Raw genomic sequence first — 9,778 nt, forward strand, 5'->3', positions numbered from 1 at the left:
GCGAATGTTCAGCACCGGTATCTACGAGAAAATCAACGCCTCTACCGACTGTCATTCTGACCATAGACTCTTTGGGGACACTTGAGCCCGCTCTCCCTCAGTCCAAGAACTCTTCTGCCAGGTTGAGCAGGGCCCCTTCCTCCTTGTCCGGGGCCTCCTGCTCTGAGTCACCTTGTTTTCTTTTAAGCTGAGGGCATTTCTTCTTCCAATGTCCTATTTCTTTACAATAAGCACACTGGTTACGCTGCCAACTCTGACAGCCAAGCTGAGTTTCTTTCCCAGGGCCCCCCTTCCCTTGCCTCTTTGGGGGGACCCCTCTGATTCCTGCAGCTAACAGGCAGGTCGGCGTATCGCCGGGCCTGATGTTCATTCTCTGTGCGGTGTTCCTTACGGCTTACTGCATCCCTGTTTACAAACACCAGCTTAGCTCTTTCTAATAATTGTGATGTATTCGTCCCTGCAAGCCCAGCCTGTTTCTGCAGTTTTCTTCTCATGTCTTCTGCGCTTTGACGGACTCAAGCCATGTGAAGCATGTGCTGATTTTCAGGGCTATCGGGATCAAAGGGAGTATACATACGATAGGCCTCACACAATCTCTCATAGAATTGTGCTGGACTTGGCCGGGCGCGGTGGCTCAAGCCTGTAATCCCAGCACTTTGGGAGGCCGAGGTGGGCGGATCAAAAGGTCAGGAGATCGAGACCATCCTGGCTAACACGGTGAAACCCCGTCTCTACTAAAAATACAAAAAAAAATTAGCCGGGCGTGTTGGCGGGTGCCTGTAGTCCCAGCTACTTGGCAGGCTGAGGCAGGAGAATGGCGTGAACCCGGGAGGTGGAGCTTGCAGTGAGCCGAGATCGCGCCACTGCACTCCAGCCTGGGGGACAGAGAAAGACTCCGTCTCAAAAAAAAAAAAAAAAAAATTGTGCTGGACTTTCTTCTTTTCCCCGAATGACCTCAGAGACCTTGTTAACGTTTGTGGCCTTCTGAGCTCCCCTCTTGAATGCTTCCAAGAGAGCTTCCCTGTCTCGGTTTAGCCTTTGCATATCCTCTCTTTCATTTGGGTCCCACTGGGGGCCGGTTCCTGGTAACTGGGTCCTTCCACACTCTTGGGGGTTTTGATAATCAGCTGGTGCATGTTCCTCTAGCCACTTTGTTGCTGCTAGGAGCACTCTCCGCCTTTCATCTCTGTGAAAGAGGAACATGAGCAACTGGTGGCAATCAGCCCAGGTGGGGTTGTGGGTCTGGATAATAGTTTGGAGCAAATCAATTCGAGCTTGTGGCTTTTCGGTATAGAACAGGGTATGGTTTTTCCAGTTGAGAAGGTCGGCACAGGTGAAGGGCTGGTAGAGAAAAACACGCCTCTCCACCACGTGACCATCCTCATCTATCCCAGTATACCGCTGCTCTGTCAGGGGCATTTGTATCCCCGTTTTGGGTCATCAACGAGCTGCCAAGGGAGGGGTTTCTCCCGAGGCCTCACCTCCTCTCTTGTCTACTCTGGGTGGCCTAGGGATACGCTTGTCTTGTGGAGGCGCAAGCATTGTGGGCTCAAGAGTGGGGAGCCTCTTTCCCTGGTAAGGGGAGGGCACCACTGGGATCACTGGTGCCATCTCCTGCAATGGATCTTCTGACGTTGGGTCCAACAGAACTTGAGGAGTTGATTTCCCTGGGCGGGTGGAGCGGGATCCTTCCTTAGCTGTCTGTCCCTTTGCTACTAGTATTGCTGCTGCCTGCCCGCTTAGCCACTGTGGGGGGTCTAGCACCAGCTGTCACCAAGTGTCTATGTATGGGAAGCGGTCTAGGTATCCTTTCCCAGTTACCTTGTGCCACACTTGAGAAACAAGGGACCTGTCCAGGCTTACTTCTGACGGCCAACCCACTTCTAATGTTGGGCAATCTATTTCCCACGAAGTTTGAAGTTCCCAGGTGGTCTGGTGGTTAGGAGTCGGCGCTCTCACCGCTGCGGCCCAGGTTCGATTCCCGGTCATGTGAACCAAAAAGTGGAGCAGGACGAGCCGTGGACAAAACCCCTCAGACGCCGGATCCAAGAAGGAAGAGGTTCCTTATAATCAGCCGGGGGCGTCGGCAGACTCGCATCTTAAGAGCCGAGCGCCCCGAAGGAAGACAGACTGCTTAGGCCTTTTCTCAGGGCTTACAACTCTAAGAGGTTCCACGTGAAAGGGTCCTGATGGATTCAGAGCACATGTGCTTAGAGTGGGGGAGGGGGGGTTCATCTTTTCACCTCAGGCCGGCTCATCAGTGGCAGCGGCTGGTCTTGCCACTGACTTCAATCCTCTTGGTTTTCAACTTTTACTTCCTCCTCCTCTTCAGAGACAGGAGACAGAAAGAGAAATGCCTTCTCTCCTCAGGGCCACAGGATGATATGACTCCAATAATACTGTGAGGAAGGTCGCAATATTACTTATCACAATTAATAATATCAATTATTAATTGATATTAATAATTATCAATATTAATAACTGATCGTATAATTTTTAAAATCAATACCGATAATAATGATAATTAATATTCAAGAGTCATACTGAAGATAACAATAATTAATATCAACTATTAATAACGCCTGATATTAACAACTGGGACTGATCATATTCATTAGAACACAGTAATACTAGCTCCTATTAATATTAATAACCTGAAAACCTTTAATTAGCAATTATTTCTTAACATTAATATTGGTAATTCATATTAATATGAATCGTAAATGAATAACAAGTAATACTAATATGACTCCTAATACCGCAGTGGGTGTACCCCCACCTGCGATAGTGTTCCTAATGTCCAGGGAAGGAGAGAGCATGGTATTACTTTCAATATCACAATAGGTGTACACCCACCTGACGATATTGATCCGAATAGAATCTCCAGGGGGTGGAGGACCCCCATCGCAGGGGGCGAGGCGCAAGAGCCAGCCCCTCTGCCCCCCTGGATATTAGGACCCCCATCGCAGGGGGGCGAGGCGCAAGAGCCAGCCCCTCTGCCCCCCTGGATATTAGGACCCCCATCACTGGGGGGCGAGGCGCCCCCCGAGAGGCGGGTCATAAGAGCCAGCCCCTCTGCCCCCCTGGCTCTTAGGAACCACGGTGGACTCACAGCCTGTTTACCATATTGTGAGTAATATCACCTCCCCCTCTGGAAATTGTCAACTATTGCACAGACGGGTGTACACCAGCTTTGTACAGAGGAGGTACACCCGTCTGTATTCGAGTAATATCCTCTTCCTCCCTGAAGATTAAGAACAGTATCACAAGGGTATTTCTACTCTCTGCGATATTGGGTGTCACGTCCTCCTCTCCCACGTTGCAATTAGAACCCTAACCCTAACCCTACCCTAAACCTAACCCTTAACCCCAAACCCAACCCCAACCCTTAACCCTAACCCTAACCCCTAACCCCAACCCCAAACCCCAACCCTACCCTAACCCTAACTCTAACCCTAACCCTAACCCTAACCCTAACCCTACCCCTAACCCTAACCCTAACCCTAACCCTAACCCCTAACCCCTAACCCTAACCCTAACCCAACCCTAACCCAACCATAACCCCTAAGCCCTAACCCCAACCCCAACCCCTAACCCCTAACCCTAACCCTAATCCCTACCCTAACCCTAAGTCCTAACCCCTAACCTTAACCCTAACCCTAACCCCTAACCCCTAACCCTAACCCTAACCCCTAACCCCTAACCCTAACCCCTAACCCTAACCCCTAACCCTAACCCCAACCCTAACCCTAACCTGGGCCCTGACGACAACTCTAATCCTAACCCTAGGTTCCTTACTAAGTTTGTATGTACTTTGTTAATGTGGATTATTACGATTACTGTGTGAGGACTGCACAGCAGCATGGGGATTGCCAATCTTACATTAATTTTTTTTATTGAGGCAGTGCATTAGCATTACAGGTGCTTGTGACATGAGTAATGTGGGTATCATATTTTGGGTGTCATGTCTACATTAGCAGTGCTGCATTTGTGTTTCGAAGCTGCAGTGTGGACCTGGCACTGTGGCCCCTTGCCTTCGCTTGGGAGAACTTTGGTGGGCAAGATTCAGAGGGGCTTTTGGTTTCCCATTTTGCACACTGAACCCTTCTAATTGGTCTCTGAACTTGATTATTCAGGGCTGCAAACAGGAAGGATTTTACTCACCGTCGATGCTGCCCCGAGTTGTCCCAAAGCGAGGCAGCGCCCCCAACGTCTGTGCTGAGGAGAATGGTGCTCCGCCTTTGCGGTGTCCCCCAGGTCTGTGCTGAGCAGAACGCCGCTCCGCCCTCGCGGTGCCCCTGGCCCGCACGCCCAGGTCTGTGCTGAGAAGAACGCTGCTCCGCCTTCACAGTACCCCGGAGTCTGTGCAGAGGAGAATGCAGCTCCGCCCTCGCGATGCCCTCTGGGTCTGTGCTGTGGCGAACGCAGCTCCGTCCTCGCAAAGGCACCGCGCCCGCGCAGGCGCGGAGAGGCGCGGCGGGCCGTCGCTCTGCGGCGCAGGCGCGGAGAGGCGCGGCGGGCCCGCGCAGGCGCAGAGAGGGCCGGCGCGCGTCGCTCCGCGGCGCAGGCGCAGAGATGCGCGGCAGCGCGGCCCCCGTGGGGAGGCGCGGCGCAGGGCAGAGATGCACAGCGGCGCGTCGCCGGTGGGGCGGGTGCGGCGCAGGCGCAGACATGCACGCCGCCAGGCCGGGGTTGGGGGGGCGTGTGCAGGCGCACAGGTGCACAGTCGCACGCCGCCGGGCGGGGGGCGGGGGTGGACGCGGTGCAGGCAGAGAGACGCACGTCGCCGGGGGTGCGGCGCAGAGACGGGTGGAACCTCAGTAATCTGAAAAGCCGGGCACTACAAGACCTGCTTGCTCACGTTGCTGTGCCACTGCGCCTCCTGCTGGCGCCTAGGGCAACTGCAGCGCCCTCTTGCTTACACTGGTGGCCAGCGCCCCCTGCTGGCGCCGGGGCACGCAGGGCCCTTTTGCTCACAGTATAGTGGCAGCACGCCGCCTGCTGGCAGCTAGGGACGTTGCAGGGCCCTCTTGCTCACAGGGTAGTGGCAGCATACTCGCCTGCTGGCAGCTGTGGACACTGCCAGGCCCTCTTGCTCCAAGTGTAGTGGCGGCTGGCTCCCCTGCTGGCAGCTGGGGACACTGCTGGGCCCTCTTGCTTTTAGTGTAGTGGGGGCACGCCCTCTTCTGGCCCCTGCGGGCACTACAAGATCCTCTTGCTCCCAGTGTAGTGGCAGCACGCCCCCTGCTGGCAACCAGGGCACTGCAGGGTCCTCTTGCTCATGTTGTGGTGCCCGTGCGCCACCTGCTGGCAGCTAAGGACACTGCAGGGCCCTCTTGCTCACAGTGTACTCGTCGTATACCCCTGCTGGCAGCTGGGGACACTGCCAGGCCCTCTTGCTGGCAGTGTCGTGGCAGCATGCCACCTGCAGGCAGATGGGGACTATGCAGGGCCCTCTTGCTCCCGGTGTGACGGCTGGGGTCCGCTACTGGCCACCTCCTGCACCACTTAAAGTCAGAGCGCCAGTTATTAAGCCCCATCAGTTCTGTAAATTCAAACTGAAATGGAGCTATTACTGGGGAGAGCTGATGTCCCAGTTCTTGTCTAACTTGGAAGAAAGATTTTCACCAAGAGGCAGTACAAAGATGGCAGATAACTTCATTCAAAAGAAATACAGTGTAAAGAGCTTATTGTAGAAAAATAGGGAGGAGTGGACTGATCGTGCATGAAAACAGCCTAAGAGTCCTGCGCAGGGAATTTTATTTTAGACTTCTTCACATTCCTGCCTCTGTCTCAAGTCTCCGCCTGTTTTCTTTGTCTGGTTTTCCTGCTACTGCCTTAGGTCCCCGACTTGCCCCACTTAGGCATGTGGGACCTCCTCACTGTTAGTTGAGGTACATGTGTGGTGATCAGTCCGAATCCACTCTGGCACCAGCCTCTTTCCCGCCATCACAGACCGGCTGACAGCGGTCACGTTTGTACCTACTGCACCTGCCCATCTCTTTTGAATGTCCTTCTCTGCCCTAATCTGTACTTATGGTGCCAGGTTTCTCTTAAGAATGTCCCCTTTGTTGTTCTTATCAGCATGTACCTAGCAATATTCTGACATTTTTATTGCAGAACGAATGATGATTGGGGCATCTTAAGAGGAGTTCTAGGGTGTTTCTTTCTGCATAGGTACCTCTTCTCCCTCCTACCCACAATTGACAAGTGCCCATCCACTCCAGCACTAGAGATGCTACTAACGTGAATTTTTGGTGGTCCCTCCAGGAGAGCCTTCCCAGGCTTTCTCTTTTTCAGGAGCTCCCCCTCCTGTTCATGTCTAGCTATCTATTCTAACAGAGCCCACTATCCTGTGTCCTTCCCAAAAATAGTGAGGGAATGATTAATTGGAAGCCATAAGAAATGATATCCGTGTAGATGAAAACTTTACAACTTACACAAATAATCACTCAAAATCATCCTTACACTAAAAATCTAAAACTATACCATTTCTAGAAGAAACTATAGAAGAAGAGCTATGTGCCTTTGGGTTTGGTAATGAATTTTAACAACTGACAGAAAAGGTTGATATACACAGAAGAAATGACAATGTGGATTTCTTAATATTCAAAGTTTATACTCTGGAAGAGACCTTGTTAAGAGAACAAAAAGAAAAGCCACATATTGAAGAAAATATTTGCAAAATACAGATCTCAGAATTTGTATTCAAAATATATAAAAATTGTTAAAACTAAACAATAAGTTAAACAGCCCAATTAAAAATGCACACAGATCTGAACAGACACCTCACCAAAGAAGATCTACAGATGCCAAGTAAACATACAAAAAGATACTCAGCATAATAGAGAACTGAAAACCACAATGAGATAGCACAGCTGGTCTATATGTCTTAGAACTGCTAAACTCTTTAAAAAATGACAAATTGCTGGAGAAAAAACAAGAACTCTTTTCATTGCTGGTGGAACAGTGTGTAAGACCAAAATATGCCACCCCAAAATATAATGGTAGGAAACCAGAATATGCAACCCCAATATATGTCCCTTCGGCTTAAGAATTATTCCAAGCTGATTATTTTGAAAAAAAAATTCTAACAAAGGAAGTTCTGAAAACAAAGTAGAAGTTACACTCGTGTAAGGAAAATTTACATCTATCAAGGAAATCCCCATTTAAAAGCTACCTCTCTTGACACCAAGAAGAGAAGGATAACTAAATCACTAAAGAGTCTTATCAATGGAGAACGCATGGACTTAACTCTGTATAACAAACCTTACCCTTGTCTACTGTGCTTTTGCTGGTTAACTCCCCACTACTGCACCTCAAATCTTCTTTCTTTAAGTTAAAGATAGTATTTATGCTTGAATTGAAAGTCACCTGTGGGAGATTTACTCATTTTTCTGTGAGTATCTCCCATGTATCCATAAGGTATACATGTTTTTAAACTTTTCTGTTTTTCTCATTTTAATCTGTCAGTTTTTACAGAGGGTCCCATCTAAGAATTCCAAAAACATAGAAAATTTTTTTCCTCCCCATTACAAGTTGGGCAGTTTTTTCTAAAGCTAAACAAGTCTCACCTTACAATCCAAAAATCACATTCCTAAGTATTTTGACAACTACTTTGATGTTATTTCCAAACAAAAGCTACCACGCAATTACTTACAGAAGCCCTATTCATAATGACCAAAGGAAAAAAAAGGAATCAGAAAGTCTTACAATAGATGACTGTGTGGGAATCCACTCAGACATCAAAAGCTGTTATAAAGATTATGTAAATGAAAACATTTGAGATACCGAAGATAAAGGAAGAAATCTTACCAGAACTTACTTTATCCAATTAAAGCAGAGCTCCCAGAAAAATACAACTGCCATTAACCCCATCCAAGGAGTTTCTTGCAAATTCAGCTGCCATGGAGACAGCATACTCTTTCCCATTAGCACTGACAAATGAAAATGAAATCCTAAGCTCCCAACTGACTGAACAGACCCACTCTTGGCTGAGGGGACCCCAGAGTAACTTTCAAAACTGAGTTCTCAGCTTTGCTAGGATGGGATGATGGGGGTCAGTTACACATCGTTATACCCCCTCCTTTGCTAACCATGATGAGGCTTTCTTCCCTAAGGATTTAACAGAAACCAGCCCTTTCAAAGGCTCCACCACTGATGTCAGCCTCTCCTTTCTTGCCTGATAAGAGACCACCCATGACAGAGAGGTTCTGGCCAGTGTACAGAGGATGCACAGAGCGAGTTTTCATGTCCTCTGCTTCACCTTTTAATGTCAGAGGGCTGAAAATTCCACCCTGGGATCATGCTAACACTGCCATTTTTTGTACATGGGACCCATGAAGAAGCAAGAAACTCAATTGCGCATGCATGCATTTCTCCTTCCATAAATATTCATGACTCCTCCTAGAGGTTATTAAATAAATGTATTTGGCCATTCCACTCAGCATAAATTACTATTTCCTTTACCTCCTCCTTGAAGCATCTGTTTCTGGCTTCTGGCTGGAGGCTATGCTTCCCAGCCTGTCAGAAGGACAACCCTGCAGGCTGCAACCCTTTATAGGAAATACATCTCTCACTGGGTGCGGTGGCTCATGCCTGTAATCCCAGCACTTTGGGAGGCCAAGGCAGGTGGATCACCTGAGGTCAGGAGTTTCAGACCAGCCTGTCCAACATGATGAAACCCTGTCTCTACTAAAAATACAAAAAATTATCCTAAATTGACTAATTTAAAATTGACTAAATTCTCCGTTCTCAAACCTCTGCTGACTATGTGTTCCACCAATATGGAATTAATTCTACTTCCTTTCCTGTTTGGATGACTTTACTAAGAATTATTTCAAACTTTAGTGGCTCCTTTGAGAAAATTTTTATCTTCAAAATTGCCTCCTTTTAGACCTTTCCTTTCCCAATTGAGTCTCTCAACTCCCTATAATCACTGAAATTTTAGGCACCCTGCTCCATGCCTTGGAGGCTCTCAATGTGCTGAAGAAACTGCAAAAGCAAACACCTGGGGCTGAAAAATAAAATAGAAAAAAAAATTATTTCTCACCCTCCATAAGATTATACATCAAAACAAAAAAAAAAAAAACCTTAAAAATCTCCAAAAATGCTGGTGAGAGAAAAGCTTTAGCCCTCATATGAAGAAGAAAAAAACTTGTTCCATTTTCCAGATACAGAGTTATAATACAAATATAAAATGGGGCAAAGACAAAAACCAATTCTTCTATATAAACTAGTGAATTTTGTAGTTATTGTAATCACATTAGTCAGGGTTCTCCAGAAAGGCAGAATCAATAGGATATATGTAGATAGACAGATGAGAGAGGATTCATTAGGGGAATTCGTTCACATAATTATGGAGGCTGAGAAGTTGCACAATAGCCTGTCTCCGAGTTGGAGAACCAGGAAAGCTGGTAGCATGGCTCACTCCAGACACAAAGGACTCAGAATCAGGGAAGCCAGTGGTGTAACTCTGATTCTGAGGCCAAAGGTCTGAGACCCTGAAGTTCTGATGTCAAGGGCAGGAGAAGAAAGATGTTTCCATTTCAGAAGGAGATAATTCACCTTTCCTTTTCCTTGTTGTTCTATCTGGGCTCTCAACCAATTGTATGATGCCTGTATTCATCCATTTTTATACAGCTATGAAGAAATACCTGAGTCTGAGCAATCGATAAAGAACAAAGAGGTTTAATGGGCTGACAGTTCCACATGGCTGCAGGGGCCTCACAATCATGGCAGAAGTGGAAGCAAAGCCGTCCTTCTTCACATGGCAGCA

The sequence above is a fragment of the Nomascus leucogenys genome, unplaced genomic scaffold (assembly GCF_006542625.1).
Source record: "Nomascus leucogenys isolate Asia unplaced genomic scaffold, Asia_NLE_v1 000140F_95782_qpd_obj, whole genome shotgun sequence".
Taxonomy (NCBI): domain Eukaryota; kingdom Metazoa; phylum Chordata; class Mammalia; order Primates; family Hylobatidae; genus Nomascus; species Nomascus leucogenys.